This window comes from Chiloscyllium punctatum, chromosome X, assembly GCF_047496795.1.
Source record: "Chiloscyllium punctatum isolate Juve2018m chromosome X, sChiPun1.3, whole genome shotgun sequence".
In the NCBI taxonomy this organism is placed as follows: domain Eukaryota; kingdom Metazoa; phylum Chordata; class Chondrichthyes; order Orectolobiformes; family Hemiscylliidae; genus Chiloscyllium; species Chiloscyllium punctatum.
Genome location: NC_092791.1, coordinates 29,738,565 through 29,756,940, shown reverse-complemented (window position 1 = coordinate 29,756,940; position 18,376 = coordinate 29,738,565).

The following is an 18,376-nucleotide window of genomic DNA, read 5'->3' as shown; positions in this document are numbered from 1 at the left end:
CTGGAGCGTTGAGATAGGTCTCTTAATCAGCCCACCTTGCCACTTGGTAACCAGTGGGCCTCCGCCTCTCTGAGGAGACAGTGAAGTCTGCAGATGCTGGAGATCAGAGTCGAGAGTGCGGTGCTGGAAAAGCACAGCAGGTCAGGCAGCATCCGAGGAGCAGGAGAGTTGACGTTTTGAGCAAAAGCCCTTCATCAGGAATGCCTCTTCCCCTCTCTGACCTTGCCAACCGGCCAACCACTCACCAATATGGAGGCCAGCTGTGTCCAATAGTGTTTGGAACTTGCCACGGTGCGGGTGCGTGGGAGTGGGCAGTTGCTTGCTTGTCAGATGCACAATCTGTGGGTTTCTGGCTGGGTGGAGGGAGAGGGCTGGAGTGGGCAGCTCCAGAAAAGCCTTGTGTAGGTCTCAACCTCTAGAAAATAGCGTTAAACAGGAAATACGTATCGAGGTTGCTGGCAGCTGCCACTTAGTGACTGTGAGGTGACTTGGCATGGCATACCTCCGTTTCCACGCAGGCACTGCCCCACCTAGTGGTGGTGTTCACAGTTAGCGCAATCATGTCGACAACGCGGCAGCCATTTTGCACACAGCAAGCTCCCACCAAAAGCAACATGATAATGACCATACAATCTGTTTTTGTGATATTGGGAGAGGGACAAATGGTCACAAGGGCATTTAGGATAACTCTCTTGCAATTCTTTCAAAATTTACTGCTGCAGAATCCATTGAGAAATCTGCTGAAGCCTTGGTTTAATGTCTTGTCTGATGAGTTCGCTGAATCTAACAGGGTTCTTTTTCCTGCTCTAGGACACCTTCCAAGAGTGCTTGCAATTTTAATATGCCGAAGAAATGATAGGGTTACCTTGGGAATTTTTATGCCTTTTTACCAATTTCTGTTGTGACTACAAGATAAAATTACTTACTTCGATCAACGGCAGAAAGTAATAATTCCTTCCTCATGGTCCAGCTATCAACATCACAGATCCTTTGGCCTCAAAAAACAGATACCTATTGAAGCTTCAAAGCAAGTTAATGCAAAGCACGTTCGCCATGGGCTTGATTGGATTGTCGAGCACTCGCATTGCCTCATTGGTGAGCAGTTGCAGACGACTAACAGGTAGATTTTGTGTAAATGCTGGAGGATGCAGTGAGACCTCTGTTTAAACTCAGCCTATTTCCCTGTCCTATTGACTTACTCTTGACAACTTGATTGTCACATTATCCCAATAGTCTGTGTACAAATTTCTCGTGCCCCTTTGTAGGTTCTTTATTTTGTAAGCGGAAGGGGAAAAAAAATCAATTTGAATGTTTCACTGTATTGTAAAAGTTTTATGAGTCATTTAACGCTGGTGTTGCTTGATTGCTGAAGCACAGCTGGTAAATCTTCCCAATGGCAATTACAACAATTTAAGGCCTTTTGTCAGCTGGGATTTGTACATCCAAAGCTTCGCAGGTTTGGAAAACTGCTCTGAAGCAGACAAAGAAAACGACGCACCTCTTTAAATTGCTTGTGGTCGGAGTTGCGCCTCAGCTGAATTTGTCGATGAAAAAGAATATGATCGTGTGAGACTTGGGTGACAGCATCGCAGAATCGTTCTGACACAGAAGGAGTCCATTCAGCCCATTGTGTCTGTAGCAGCTCTCCAAATGAACATCTCAGTTCCTCACAAGATAGGTTCTTGATTCGTAAAGGGGAATCCAGGGCTATGGGGAGAAGGCAGGAGAATGGGATGAAGAAATGTACCAGCCATGGTCAAGTGGCAGAGCAGACTCCATGGGCTGAATGGCCTCATTCCGTTCATTTTAAGGCCTTATGGCCATTCACCTGGCTTCTCTCCATCACGATGCACGTTATTCCTTTCAAATAACCATTTCATTCCCTCCACCCCCGATGCTCAGTAGCAGCAGTGTGCACTATCTACAAAATACCCTGCAGAAAATCACCAAAGATCCTCAGACAGCACCTTCCCAACCCACGACCAATCCCACCAAGAAGGACAAGGGCAGCAGATACATGGGAACGCCACCCCCTGCAAGTTCCCCTCCGAGTCCCTCCCCATCCTGACTTGGAAATCTATCGCCGTTCCTTCAGTGTGGCTGGGTCAAAATCCTGGAATTCCCTCCCTCGGGGCATTGTGGGTCTACCTACAGCACATGGACTGCAGCGGTTCAAGAAGGCAGCTCACCCCCACCTTCTCAAGGGGGGCAACTAGGGACGGGGCAAAAAATACTGGCCAAATAGTGACACCAATGTCCCATAAATGAATTTTTAAAATTCCCTTTTAAATGTCTTGATGGACTCTGCCTCCCACACATTCCCAGGCAGTGCATCCCAGACCCTAACCACTCATTGTTTGGAAATGGTATCAGGTTGACCGTGAATTTTCCTTTGCACCGTGTTGTGAACATCTGCTGCACCTTCTGGTGTGATAACGTCAGCTGATCCATTCACACTTCCTATTTTATGTTGTCGTTTAAGCTTTGAACCATGATCAAACACTCAAAAGCGAGGTTCTACTCCCTATTCTGATGGGTGACGCCCACACAGAACGAACCCGGTGCCATTATTTCGAGAAACGCGGGCAGTTTACCTTGGTCAGAAGCAAAATCCTGCAGATGCTGGAAATCTGAAACCAACGCAGGGAATACTAAAGAAACTCAGCAGCATCTGTATAGAGAGAGAGAGAGAGACAGAGAGAGAGAGAGAGACAGAGAGAGAGAGAGAGAGAGACAGAGAAAGTGAGAAACAGAGAGAGACAGAGAGACAGAGAGAGAGAGAGACAGAGAGAGAGAGAGAGAGAGACAGAGAGAGAGAAAGTGAGAAACAGAGAGAGACAGAGAGACAGAGAGAGAGACAGAGAGAGAGACAGAGAGAGAGAGAGACAGAGAGAGAGAGAGAGAGACAGAGAGAGAGAAAGAGAGAAACAGAGAGAGACAGAGAGAGAGAGAGAGAGAGAGAGAGAGACAGAGAGAGACAGAGAGAGAGAGAGAGAAACAGAGTTAATGTTTCAAGTCTGGCCTGTCTCTCCTTCAGAGCTGAAAGTTGTTGGTAAATGGTTTCTGAATATTTTTTGTCAGAGGCAATGGGCAAGCAGGTGGTGTGGAGTCCCAGCGGAGAAGACAAGGGGATTGGTAATGGGAGAGAAAGAGAAGAAGAGATGTAAGCTGGATACGATTGAAGGGGTAAAAGGGAGAGAGTGGGTCCTGTGTATGGACAGCAAAGCGAACAAACCACAAACAAGACTAAGTGCTGAGGGAGGGGGAGAGAATGTTCTAAAACTGGAAAAGGCAATCAGTTTCTGAAGTAATGGAGTTCAATATTGAACCTTCAAGGCTGTCAAATACCTCAAGGGAAAAGATTTGGAGAGGCCGGTGTCCCGCAGAGTGGTCACCCAGTCTGTGTTTGGTCTCGCCAAAGGAGACCACATTGTGAGCAGTGAATGCATTTGACCATCAAAACCAGAAGGGTCAACGTTAACTCTGACTTCTCTTCACAGATGCTGCCTGATCTACTGAGCTTTTCCAGCAACCTCTGATTTCCAGCATCCACCGTTCTTTCGGTTTTTAATGCAGTCGACTCGCTTGAAAGGACGGCGAGCTGTTTCGCCCGGAAGGTGTGTCTGGGGTGTTGGACAGTGAAGAGGGAGGGGTGGAAAGGAAGGGCAAGTGTGATTGCCCAGGAGGGTTTACCTGGTCTCCTGATCAAAATCGGTCACTTAAACCAAATCACTGAGAATGGAATATTTGCTCAGTGACATCCATGGCACTTTGCAATGTGGAAACTAGCTCCCACATTTAGCTTCATAACTCTGTGTAGTATCCCTTCGAAAATAAAAACAAGTAATTTATAAGTAAAATACACTGAGCTGTCCTAAAAATAAATTATATGGCTCTATATGAAGGTTATCCCAGCCTTGAGAGCTGTTTTCCTGGGTGGCAGAGTGGTTGGCACTGTGGCTTCATGGTACCAGGGACCTGGGGTCAATCCCAGCCTTGGGTGACTGTCTGTGTGGAGTTTGCATGTTCTCCCTGTGTCTGTGTCGGTTTGCTCCAGTTTCCTCCCACAGTCCAAAAACATACCGACTTTGTGAATTGGCTGTACTAAATTGCCCATAGTGTTGAGGATGTGTATGTTAGGTGCATTAGTCAGGGGCAAATATGGGGTAAGGGGACTGGGTCTGGGTGGGTTACTCTTTGGAGGATCTCTGTGGACTCATTGGGCCGAAGGGCCTGTTTCCACACTGTAGGGATTCAATGTTAACATTCACAGGTGATTTATGCTTTATTTTGAAGCAAGGGATTTCAATTATGCATCAATGGATAATCTATGTGAGAGATTTAACCAATACAGCAGAAAGTTCAAAAATATCTTCACCTTCACTTATTTTTTGTCATCTCAGCTTCCTTCTAATGTTAAATTGAGCAGCACTTGGATCCTAATGCGATGTAGATTGGGATGAGGTGGGATGAGCCTGTGTCTTAGTCCTCAGATGTCAAACTCTATTTTCCCTCGTCACGGCATGAATCTCTGAGATTTACCCCTGACTAATGCACCTAACCTACGCGGTTCGTGGACTCATAGACAATTACACCACAGAAGGTGGCCATTTGGCTCACTGTGTCTTCAGTGGTCAACAAAGATCATTTTTCAGCTCTTAGCCCCTAGCCCGGGAGGCCATGGCAACAAAAGTGAACATCTAGACGCTGCTTCATTGTTTTGAGAGTTTTGAACTCCCTCACCCTTTCAGGCAGCGAGTTCCGGACCCTGTTCGGCTCTCTGGCAACAGGCCTGAACAGATCCAAGGGAGGAAAGTTCCCTGTGGGGAAGGGTTTTGGGAAGCGCAGGCCCAAGTTCCCTCTTCCCCTCAAGCACATGCAATGTCTTGTCTCTAGTGATTCATACATCCATCCCCAAGATGCCATTTCTGATGGCAATGTCAGAATTGCAATAGCACCAAAGAAGGCCATTCAGCCTATTTTGTCAACGCAGGCTGTCCAAATGGACACTTCAGTTAGTCCCATTCTCCTGGTTTCTCGCGGTAACCCAGCACATTTTACCCTTTTCAAGATAGCAATCCAGTTCCCTCTGGAAAGTCTTGCTCTGATACTGCCTCCCCCCAACATTCTCAGGCAGCATATTCCGCCCCCCAACCACACACTGTCTGAGGCTTCTCTCTGTCTCGCTGTTGCTTCTTTCATCAGTCACCTGAGTCCCTCCCCTTCTTGACCCTTCCACCAATGGGAACAGTTTCTCCCCTTCTTACTCTGCCCAATCCCCTCAGTTTTGAACACCTCAATTAAAGAAATCGAACAAGTTTGCTGCGAAATTGGCTCTGATGGTTCTGCATCCCTGGATACTGTAGTTACAAGATACCCTTCAACTCTAAGACAACAAGCTGGGTGATAGTGTGGTGTATGCAGCTATTCTGAGGTATTCCAAGACGGACTTTGTTTTAAAAAAACAAACCCATTCAGAACATGTCCCAGGAGCACCTTGCTTCTGTCAAAACCATGGTTCGGAAATGGCACACCCAGAAACCACCCATTTGAGAAATATCGGAGCTCTTGGCCTTGTGTTGTTGTTCAAAAAGGCCTGCGTTTTCTTTGTTTTTCTGAGATTCACCTCATCTCTCTCGAAGATCCAGATTCAAGTCGTAAAGGGATCTCACCGCCACCAGATATTTTCCTAACCAACCTGTTCAGGGATGTTATAACACACCACTGGAACAGGTGGGACTTGAACCCAAGTCCAGAGGTGGGGACACTACCACTGTACCACATGAGCCTCCCAGTACTGGCTCTAACCTTTACCAATTGGTCAGCCCTTGTTTAACAGCCACATCCTGAGTGCCTGCAGCACTGATGTGCACACCAGTCACTTTGTATCATATGCCTCACCTTTGAAACTATAGAGCACACAGCACAGAAGCAGACCCTTCGGCCCGACCCCTCCATGCCCACTAGGTTTCCAACTAAATGGAACTAGTCCCATTTTCTTACGTTTGGTCCATATCCCTCTAAACCACGTACCTGTCCAAATGTCTCTTAACTGCTGTAATTGTCACTTCCTCTGGCAGCTCGTTCCACATACGCACCACCCTCTGCGTGAAAAAAGTTATCCCTCAGGTCCCTTGTAAATCTTTCCCCTCTCACCTTAAACCCACGCCCTCTATTTTGGACTCCCCTTCCCTGGGAAAAAGGACCCTTAGTAAGATCACCCTTCAGCCTGCTATGTTCCAGGGAAACAAATGCAGCCTATCCAGCTTCTCCTTACCAACGCGAGCCTTCCAGACTCAGTAACATCCTGTATACCATTTTGGCACCCTTTCCAGTTTAGAAACATCCTTCCTATAGCAGGGTGCTCAGAATTGGATGCAGTACTCCAAAGGTAGCCTCACCAATGTCTTGTTCAGCCATAACATGACGTCCTAACTCAATGCTCTGATCGATAAAGGCAAGCGTGCCAAATACCAAACTGCCCTGTCCAACTGTGATACTACTTTCAAGGAACCCTAGGTCTCTCTCTTCACCAACACTCCCCAGGGCCTTACCAGTAAGTCATGCCCTGATTGGGCAACACACCTCACATTTACCTGTAATCTTAACTGTTGATCAACTCTGAGGAGGGCTACACTGGGTTACAACTTATTTTTGATAAAAGGAAAAACAACACATCTTCATTGCAAGAGTCCCTCAAGCGAAGATCATGGGGAAGTGGTTTCCTTGTGTTGAACACATGACCCTAATGAACACAAAGGGCTAGGACATGACATAAAAGCGCTGGTTGAAATAGCCAGATCCGCAACATCCTTCAGGCTGACAGCTTGCCATATCAATCAGCCAGCACTTTGACGCTCTGCAGTCATTACAACTTGATGCAGCTCAGGAACCGGACACCCGGGGGAAGGGGTCCTGTTTCTGATCAAAGTGGGTGATTTGGAAGCCATGCTTGTCAGGGCTTTCCCGTTGACAAGATGGGGCAAAATCTGTCACCATAAGCTACCAGGATATAGGAGGGAACATTGTCCGTTCAAACACTTCCAGCTACTTCCCGGCGACTGCTGTACTCACGGAGGATACAAAAGTATCCCCAGTGGATGATTTGCCCCAGATTCTACAGAACCCAGCCCAAACCCAAGGATCTATTCTTGGATCCTCTCCTAGTCTCCCAGCTCCATGATGCTACTTGGGGACTTCCAGGCACACATCAGTTTCTGTCAATATGTTGACAGCACTCTGCTCTGTCCCATCACTACCTCTGTAAATCCCTTCATTGCCTCTGACCTGTCCCACTGCCTGACCTGCATCCAGTATTGGATGAACTGTTTTATTCTCCAGCTGAATGTTGGAAGCTTTCTCCCCCAGGTGTCCGCCACTAATTCCACCCCCCCCCTCCCCCCCCCGCCCTCCCCCCCCAGTACCATTTCCCACCAGGCTGGAGGACCCATTGACTTGGTCAGTGTAGCTCAAGGTAGCAACCAAGGGAAGTGAGGGATTGACCCAATATCCTCTTGCCCTGTACTTATTCTAGCATGGGATGTGGTCATGACTGGCAAGACCAACAATTATTGTCTGTCCCTAATTTCCCCTTGAACTGAGTGGTTTGCTCGGTCATTTCAGAGGGTGGTTGAAAGCCAGCCAAATTGCTGTGGGTCTGGAGTCACGTGGAGGCCAGACCAGCTAAGATTTCCTTCCTTAAAAGGACATTAGTGAACCAGAAGGGTTTTTACAGCAAACGATGATAGTTGTCACGGTTACCATCACTGAGGCTAACTTTCGACTTCGAGATTTATTAATTGAGTTTAAATTCCACCAGCTGACGTGGTGGGACCTGCATTGGCCTTGGGCCTCTGGATTACTCACCCAGTGACAGCACAATTGTGAAATGCACCTTGTGGAGCTGAAAGAGCAGTGTCCCCACCCCAGATAAACACTCAAGAAGCTTCTTTCCTCAACACAGTGAGACATGGTTCAGTGAAAGGGAAGTCACTGTGCCCAATCAGCAGCAAAAGTTGAAACCCATCAAGTACACTTTTTAGATTTTCTGATCAATGAGGTTAAAGTGGAAATCTTCACTGTGATCCTCAGTGCTTGGCAATCAGTTGGGTTTCATGTGGACTGTTAAAGTACCTTTTTAAAATGCAAAACAAGATGTAAGTTATAGAGTCATCGAGATGTACAGCATGGAAACAGACCCTTCGGTCTAACCCGTCCATGCCGACCAGATATCCCAACCCAATCTAGTCCCACCTGCCAGCACCCAGCCCATATCCCTCCAAACCCTTCCTATTCATATACCCATCCAAATGCCTTTTAAATGTTGCAATTGTACCAGCCTCCACCACATCCTCTGGCAGCTCATTCCATACATGTACCACCCTCTTTATGAAAGAATTGCCCCTTAGGTCTCTTTTATATCTTTCCCCTCTCACCCTAAACCTATGCCCTCTAGTTCTGGACTCCCCAACCCCAGGGAAAAGACTTTGTCTGTTTACCCTATCCATGCCCCTCATAATTTTGTAAACCTCTATAAGGTCACCCCTCAGCCTCCGACGCTCCAGGGAAAACAGCCCCAGCCTGTTCAGCCTCTCCCTAGAGCTCAAACCCTCCAACCCTGGCAACATCCTTGTAAATCTTTTCTGAACCCTTTCAAGTTTCTCAATGATGTTTGTGAAAAATTTTAAATTTTGACATTAGCTGTTGGAGAACAAGAAAAGAGCAAATTGACAATGCCAAAGATGTCAACGTTAGTAAAATTCCGGGGAAATGTTCCAAGCACAGAATCCCAAAAGGGATTCCAGAGAGTCCCAGACGACCACTGTTTCTGCCATAGGAGATTTCAGTGGGTGCAGATTGCATGCCAATATTGAGTAATGGAGGAAGAGTTTGCATTGGTTAATGGCCTGTTTCACCGACAGGAGGCGCTGTAGGGAGCACCTCAGTGCTTCAACCTGGAACACGAGTGTCAGCCACAAAACCCTGACCACTTCAACGCTTGACCAGCGATTGTCAGCCTCATCTGTGATTTCAGGCTGGTCCAGCCGAGCGAGTCTTCCAAGCTGTGTTATGCTGCATCTTCAATGAGAGGAGTCACAACAGGCTGCTGACAAGAAGTCACTCTTGGTAACTGCAACGATGAGAAGCTTGACCACTGCAGGCAAGGTAGAGAGAGCCTAACAAGAGCAAAGCATTTCAAAAATTGAAACCGATCGGAAACAAAATCCATCTGAAGGGACTATCACTTTATAGAGACACATCGGTACCCATTTAGTTTCAAAATGTTGCAGTATAACAGCTGCATAATAGACGGAGTGCTTTCAGATTGTCACCAGCTCCATGTGTAACATATACATTGTCAAAATATGAAACGTATACCTGTTTGTAAAGTGATGAATTGACTAGTTTTGTTGTTGGAGCTCTTGTAGGTCAGTTTTAGTCCAGATCAAAACTTATTACAGCGCTGCTCTGGGTTGTAATAAATGGGGGTCCCAGGGTTCACCTGCCATCCTGGCCTGTCAGGGTGCACCCATTAAAGCTGACTAATACTGCACGCATGACGAAGGTGCAGGCACTTATGGGGCGACTTGTCTCATTACCTTCAGTGGAATTATCCTCTCGGAACGAACACAAAGACACATAAGGTTCATGGAGAAAAAGAAGGATGACCTCAAAAAGCAGTGAAGCCACTCTTGTTTTGTTTGGCTAATAAGACAAAATGGGTGTAACATGTGCAAGTTAGATTTTATCTGCTCCTTTTCGCCCTCTTCTCCACACAAAGGAGAGAGCTTCCACCTCCACCCCATCCCCGGGCTGAGAAGCTGTTTCTAGCTCCTGAGCCTGGCACCAGAGGGAAGGTTTCATTTTCACCACAATGCCCTGAGGGAGGGAATTCCAGGATTTTGACCCAGCAACACTGAAGGAACAGTGATAGATTTCCTAGTCAGTGGCTTGGAGGGGAACTTGCAGGGGGTGGTGTTCCCATGTACCTGCTGCCCTTGTCCTTCTAGATGGAAGTGGCCGTAGGTTTGGAAGGTGCTGTCTGAGGGTCTTTGGCGAATGTCTGCAGTGCACCTTGTAGATGGTACACACTGCTGCGACTGAGCGTCGGTGATAGAGGGAGTGGAAGCTTATGGATGTGGTGCCAATCCAGTGGGGGCTGCTTTGTCCTGGATGGTGTTGAGCTTCTTGAGTGTTGTTGGAGCTGCCCCAATCCAGGCAACTGGGGAGTATTCCATCACACTCCTGAGTTGGGCCTCGTAGACAGGCTGTGGGGAGTCAGGAGGGGAGTTACTCACTGCACCATTCCTAGCTTTTTACAGAGTTTTTACAGAGTGGTCCCTTTAGTTGGCACAGAGATGGGTCCCTTGAAAGAAAGCCGGCAACCTGTTGGCACAGGAGTGCCAATTTAAGGCCTTGGGGTTTGAGAGGAGCAGCAGTCCAGCATAGATGGTAAAGTAAGAGAAAAGAAACAGCAGGCAGATTATCACACCATTGGACCAGAAACCCTTCTCACCGAGCCAGGGCACTGTTGTTAATTCCAGCACTTAGCCCACAGTTCCAAACTCAGAAAGCGTTACATCCAAGATTTTCTGGCCCATGAAGCTCCAGTGTAGAGTTGATCTTCCACTTTTCAAAGGGGAGAGTGGGATGGCAGACATTACATTTGCAATGCACTCTTTATCACTCGTTGTCCTTCGTTGTATAGCATTGCACAAAGTTTGATTGGGTTGTCTGGAAATATAAAGAAGCCAGATACCTAGAAGTTAACTCTGGTAAAAACAATAACTGCAGATGCTGGAAACCAAATTCTGGATTAGTGGTGCTGGAAGAGCACAGCAGTTCAGGCAGCATCGTTGGATGCTGCCTTGAACTGCTGTGCTCTTCCAGCACCACTAATCCAGAATAGAAGTTAACTCTGTCTTGTAGTGCACTTCATAGTGTCTATGAAGTTCCTTTTGTTGCACTGTTCAGACACACTCATTAAAACTGTTTCAAATAAACCAGTTAACTTCGTACAAATCCATTAACCAGTGTCCAAAGGGTGTTAAACATCCCAAAATCCTGTTTTTAAAGTTGCAATCCTTTTTTTCCATCCTTAACGTATGCCATTTAGTGATGAAGCTTTTCCAATCAAACTTTCAGTAGCACTGACCAACACCTGGGAAATCAACTCTTGATCTAACTCCCCACTTGCCCCTGAATTGGGGGGATGTTGCTGTTGTTTTATGACTTCTGGTGAGGTAGTCTTTGGCTTGAGGATGAGTCGAAAGTAAATGTCAGATAAAAATTGGGCAACTGGTAATAAGGAGTGTATTGTTAGCCAAAGCATTCTATAATTAAATTGATGATAAAAAAAATGATGGTCGAGGGCACCTTGAGGGGAAAGCGTTCTTGCAAAATTGTCTCAACAACAGTACGTTACCCTAAATATACATCCTGTTTTAAAACTCTTAAAGATACATGATTCATGAAACATTTGAGTCCAAGGTGTATTTTGGAACAGCACGACCAATTTAACACTGATTGAGTTCTCAGCTTTAAAGCTTAAAATGTATTCATCAAATATATGACGCACATTGTAGCATTATAAAAAATGTAAAGAACAGGTTAGGAGCTATCAAATAACGACAGGGATTTTGCTCTCTCATTAAGGAGAGACAACTGGTGGTGGTTTAACCTAAGGGTCGCCTTGCCTCAGGTGAGGGGACAGGTTGAGAAGGAGAGTTTGTCATGGTAAACTCATCTGGTGTGGGAACTGAACCCACACCCTCCAATCTTAAATGGGCGCTGTCTTTGTGAAAATGTATGTGTGACCTTTTATTTTATTCAGCAAGTCATCACTTTTGTTACCATAATGTTTCACACAATTAATGTAGTGCTGTGCTTTTATAAGGACCAGGAGACAGAGCAGCAGGAGTGGGCCATTCAGCCCATCGAATCTGCCCCACCATTCAATGAGATCATGACTGATCTGATCATCCTCAACTCCACTTTCCTGCCTTTTCCCCCATACACTCTCGATTCCCTTCCTGATTAAAAGTCCGTCTATCTCAACCTTGAATAATAACGCAGCTTCGACAGCCCTCTGTGGTAAAGAATTCTACAGATTCACTCCCCTCAGAGATAAAAAATTCGTCCTCATCTCTGTCTTAAATGTGCGAGCCCTTATTCTGAGATGATGCCCTCTGGTCTGAGACTCTCCCACAAGGGAAGATAATCTCTCCATATCTCCCCTGCCAAGTCACATAAGAATTTTATATGTTCCAATAAGGTCTCCTCTCATTCTTCTCAACTCCAATGAGTACAGGCCCAACCTACTCAACCTCTCCTCATAAGACAGTCCCTCTGTACCTAGCACCAGTCGAGTGAACCTTCTCTGGACCGTCTCCAATATCAGTCTATCTTTCCTTAGATAAGGGGCCCAGAGCTTTTCACAGTATTCCAGCTGTGGTCCAACCAATGCCTTGTATAGTTTTAGCAAAACCTTTCTACTTTTACACTCCATTCCATTTGAAGTAATGGCCAGGTGCATTTGCCTCTCCCATTACCCACTGAACTTGGATGCTGGCTTTTTAATGATATATGCACAAGGACTCTAAAATCCCTCTGTTCTGTAGCTTCCTGCAGTCTTTCCCAATTTAAATAAGACTTAACTGCTCTTTTCTTCCTGCCAAAGTTCATCACCTTACATTTTCCCGCACGATATTCCATCTGCCATGTTATTGCCAATCACCTAACCTGTCGATATCCCTCTGCAGCCTCTTTGTGCATATCTTGCATTCCCATGTATCATCTACAAACTTAACAATTGTGCATTCACATCCTCATCCAAGACACTCATATCGACTGTAAATAACTGCGGCCCCAGCACTGAGCTCTGTGACACTCCACTAGTTACAGGTTACCATCCTGAAATTGCTCCCGTATCCCAACTCTCTGTCTTTTAGTAGTTATCAGATTTGTGCTATTTAATCAGGTGGAAATGAGTGTGAGATCTTTGTTGAACATGATGTCTTTCGAATGTTAATCGACTTTAATAAAAACCGAGCTTCACTTTAGCAGTAGTTTTTCATCTGTCAACTGAGACAGCAAGGGCAGTCATTTATCCTGTGGAGTGGTTAAAGAGGAACATAAGTTTGGGGAGAGGTTCCTTTCAATGGAGAATATAATCCCTGATTCAAGTTTCCTGAGTTGCTTTAATTTGAACCCTCTGGCTTTTCGAGCAATAAAATAGCTGAGCTGGGGGCAGCACAGTGGCTCGGTGCTTAGCACTGCTGCCTCACAGCACCAGGGTCGCAGGTTCGGGTCCAGTCTCAGACAACTGTCTGTGTGGAGTTTGCACATTCTCCCCGTATCTGTGTAGGTTTCCTCCGGGTGCTCCGGTTTCCTCCCACAATCCGAAGATGTGCAGGTCAGGGTGAATTGGCCATGCTAAATTGCCCGTAGTGTTAGGTGCATTAGTCAGAGGGAAATGGATCTGGGTGGGTTACTCTTCAGAGGGTCGGTGTGGACTTGTTGGGCCAAAGGGCCTGTTTCCACACTGTAGGGGAATCTGATCTTAAATGAATAGCCCTGAATAAAACCCTATGGCCCACAGCACAGCCCACAATTTAAAGGATCAAATGACACTATCCCAATTCTGCAATGTTTGTATTGAACCCAGGAGCCCAGAATATTACCTGAGTCTCTGGATTTCTGGGAATGATACTGCTAGGCCATGATTGTCTGTACAACCGCAGTATTCTAAAAAAAGCAGGGAAGTTCTCCAAATAATCCTGGCTAATATCTTTCTCTTAATCAACACCTAAAGCTGGTAGTCCAGTGATTTTAGTTACTTGCTCTTTTTGGGAGCTTGCCGTGTGTAAATTGGCTGCCTTGTTTCCCTACATTGATGACAATTGTACTGCTTCAGTTATAAAGCACTTCGGCCCATATTGGGGAAATGGCAAATTACAGAAATGAAACCTAGTGTTCAAAGTAATTACATCAGATCATCCAATTTTTATTAAGCATGTAGGGAGGTGTCGTGTGTTCCAGTCTTTGTAAAATGTGACTCGACAATGGATTGATTGCACTAAACATGTTTAGTTCAACAATTCATCCTGAAATTTCTGTTCCTCATCAAGAGCACAGCATTAGGACAGTGACCAGTTTCGTATGCCGGACCCAGGATGAAATGGCCTGAAGGTTGGATTTTTGTCCAATGCACTGGGGTTAAATGGGAATCAGGGATTCGGCAGTGAGCTGGAGTAATCCGACATGGTGAAGGGAAGAATTAAATTTAAAAACCAGCCCTCATCCCTCACAACCCCTCATCCCCACACACTCCCCAAGCCAACCCATGGCCACCCCCACCCCAACCCATCCCCCATGGCCCCTCCCACCCCAACCCATCCCCCATGGCCCCTCCCACTCCAACCCATTCCCCCACGGTCCCTCCCACCCCAACCCATCCCCCCATCCCCCCATGACCGTTCCCACCCCAACCCATCCCCCCATGGCCACTCCCATCCCAACCCAACCCCATGGCCCTCCCACCCCAACCCATCCCCCATGGCCCCTCCCACCCCAACCCAACCACCCCATGGCCGCTCCCACCCCAACCCAATGCCCATGGCCACTCCCACCCCAACCCAACCCAACCCTCCCATGGCCACCCCCATCCCAACCCATCCACCCCATGGCCCCTCCTACCCCAACCCAACCCCCCCATGGCCACTCCCACCCCAACTCATCCACCCCCATGGCCCCTCCCACCTCAACCCAACCCCCATGGCCCCTCCCACCCCAACCCAATCCCCATGACCCCTCCCACCCTAACCCATCCCCCATGGCCCCTCCTAACCCAACCCAACCCCCATGGCCCCTCCCACCCCAACCCAACCTCCATGGCCACTCCCACCCCAACCCATTCCCCCATGGCCACTCCCATCCCAACCCAATCCCCATGGCCCTCCCACCCCAACCCATCCCCCATGGCCACCCCCACCCAAACCCATCGACCATGGCCACTCCCACCTCAACCCATTCCCCCATGGCCACTCCCACCCCAACCCATCAACCATGGCCACTCCCACCTCAACCCATTCCCCCATGGCCACACCCACACCAACCCATCAACCATGGCCACTCCTATCCCAACCCATCAACCATGGCCGCTCCCACATCAACCCATTCCCCATGCCCCCACCCACCCCAACCCATTCCTCCATGCCCACTCCCACACCAGCTCAACCCCCATGGCCACTCCCACCCCAACCCATCCCCCATAGCTGCTCCCACCCCAACCCATCCCCCATGCTCACTCCCACCCCAGCCCATTCCCCCATGGCCACTCCCACCCCAACACATCCCCCCATGGCCACTCACACCCCAACCCATCCCCATGGCCAATCCTACCCCAGCCCATCCCCCATGACCACTCCCACCCGAACTCATTCCCCATGGCCGCTCCCATCCCATCCCAGCCCATCCCCCATGGCCCCTCCTACCCCCACCCATTCCCCCCTGGGCACTCCCACCACAGCCCATTCCCCCCTGGGCCATTCACATTCCAACCCATCCCCCTTGGCCCCTCCTAACCCAACCCATCCCCCATGGCCTCTCCGACCCCAACCCAACCCCCATGGCCACACCCACCCCATCCCATCCCCCATGATCCCTCCTACCCCAACCCAAACCCCGTGGCCCCCTCCCACCCCAACCCATCCCCCATGGCCCCTCCTACCCCAACCCATTCCCCATGGCCAGTCCCACCCCAGCCAATTCCCCATGGCCCCCTCCCACCGCAACCCATCCCCCATGGCCGCTCCCACCCCAACCCATCCCCCATGGCCGCTCCCACCCCAACCCCTGCCCCATGGCCACTCCCACCCCAACCCATCAACCATGGCCACTCCCACCCCATCCCAACCCTGTGGCCCCGCCCACCCCAACCCATTCCCCATGGCCCCTCCCACCCCAACCCATTCCCCCATGGCCACTCCCACCCCAGCCCAACCCCCATGGCCACTCCCACCCCAACCCATTCCCCATGGCCACTCCTACCCCAACCCATCCCCCATGGCCACTCCCACCCAAACCCATCCTCCCATGGCCACTCCCACCCCACCCACCCCCATGGCCACTCTTACCCCCGCCCATCTCCCATGACCACTCCCACCCCAACCCATCCCCTATAACCCCTCCTACCTCAACCCACCCCCCATGGCCAATCTCACCCCAACCCATCCCCATGGCCACTCCTACCCCAGCCCATCCCCCATGACCACTCCCACCCCAACCCATTCCCCATGGCCCCTCCCACCCCAACCCATTCCCCCATGGCCACTCCCACCCCAACCCATTCCCCATGGCCCCTCCTACCCCAACCCATTCCCCATGGCCAGTCCCACCCCAACCCATTCCCCATGGCCAGTCCCACCCCAGCCAATTCCCCATGGCCCCCTCCCACCGCAACCCATCCCCCATGGCCGCTCCCACCCCAACCCATCCCCCATGGCCGCTCCCACCGCAACCCCTGCCCCATGGCCACTCCCACCCCAACCCATCAACCATGGCCACTCACACCCCATCCCAACCCTGTGGCCCTGCCCACCCCAACCCATTCCCCATGGCCCCTCCCACCACAACCCATTCCCCATGGCCCCTCCCACCCCAACCCATTCCCCATGGCCCCTCACCTGCTAACTCTTTACCCATGGCCCCTCACACCCCATCCCAACCCCCATGCTCCTCCCAACCCAATCCAACCCCCTTAGACCCTCAAACACCAACCTAACCCCCATGGCCCCTCCCATTCCACCTTCACCTTCATGGCCCCTTCCATTGCAATCCAACCCCGCTGGCCCCTCCCACCCCAACCCAACCGCCAAGGCCCCTTCTATCCCAACCCAATCCCCATGGCCCTCACACCCAACCCAACCCCGATGGGCTCTCACCCTCCAACCCAAACCCCATAACCCCAGAGCTACCATGCCCCACAACTCTTTGAAAAGCTGGCTCAACTCCATGAAAATCATGCAGGATTAGAACTAGTCTGCACCCGGTTAAAACTGGAATCAGATCGAGGATCTTGGAAAACAAATCCGAGCCCCCTTTTCTCATAAAGTCTCCCCAACTCTGACAAAATCCAATCTTTAAACTAAACGGAATGATAATTTGCCACCTAATTGAGTGTTCTCTCGGTATTGTGGTACGTTTGAACATCAAAGATAACACAGTCAAATCAGCCATTCTGACATGAGTAAGGTAAATAATTGAATCAAGTATCTGACTGAGTTCATTTGCGAAAGGAAACGTGTTGAACTGTTGGTTGGGTCACCTTGGTAACTACAGCTGCTCCAATATGACACTATTCAGCAATGCTCTTAGGATGCTCTTGGTCCTTGTGTAACCAAGGAACCCTTGACTGTATTGTTACCAGGTAAACCATACCACTCAAGGAACCTCTTCATTGCAGCTGTTGTTAAATCAGAAGGAACCTGACCTATTTTCCTATTTCCGATAAAGTTTTCATTGCCAGTGTTAGCTCGAGATGGATTTGACACTGAATTCTCTTTAGCACTGTTACAGACAGCACAAGTGGGTCCAGGTCAAAAATGTCCATCCTGACGCCAGTCATAAAAGCATAAGAAAATTTTCGGGAGAGGAAAAGGTCGCTGGACTCAAACTGCCTCTCCCCTTTTGATCAATCCACTCCTTTTACCAAGCAACTTTCTGCAGAAACATTGCCGATTGCCTCTTAAACTCCGTTTTATGGTCAGCTCGAATGACCTTCTGTGGTAACTTCGCGTTCTATTAATGTGATGGGTGGAAAATATTCGGTTTAGTCCCACTTTCCGATTCTGGGACTTTGCAGAGATCCACATGATTCAACTTGATGCAGCTCATCGATGTTGCCAAAAGTTGATGGATGTTCTCTGGCCCATTGTAAACCATTCACAGGAAACAAAGTGCCAAGTGACTGTAAAAGTGAAAGGGTTTACAATTGAGAAGCCTGGCCAAGAGTGGAAACCTCTTAATCAGGTCCAGAAAAGCTCCATTTGTGACCTGACCCACATCACTCACTTTGTGAATTTGGTGCTCCTGGATAATGAGGTCAACATCACTGGTTGAATATTTTCTGAAATTCCCCAGCCTCCTGTGGGATATCCTATGGTTAATGGTGCTGTCCCTTATTTATGAGCACGGTTACAAGTATCAAACTGTGAGGCTGAAGCTTGAGAGTCCTTTTGCTTACAGTTATTGGAGTGAATTACTGGAATTGACAGTCAGTAAAGGGAGGGACAAAAGACTTCACTTTAAACAAGACACCAGCATTGAACACTCATAATAAAGCTCATAGCATTTAACAATTTCCTTTATGGTGTCC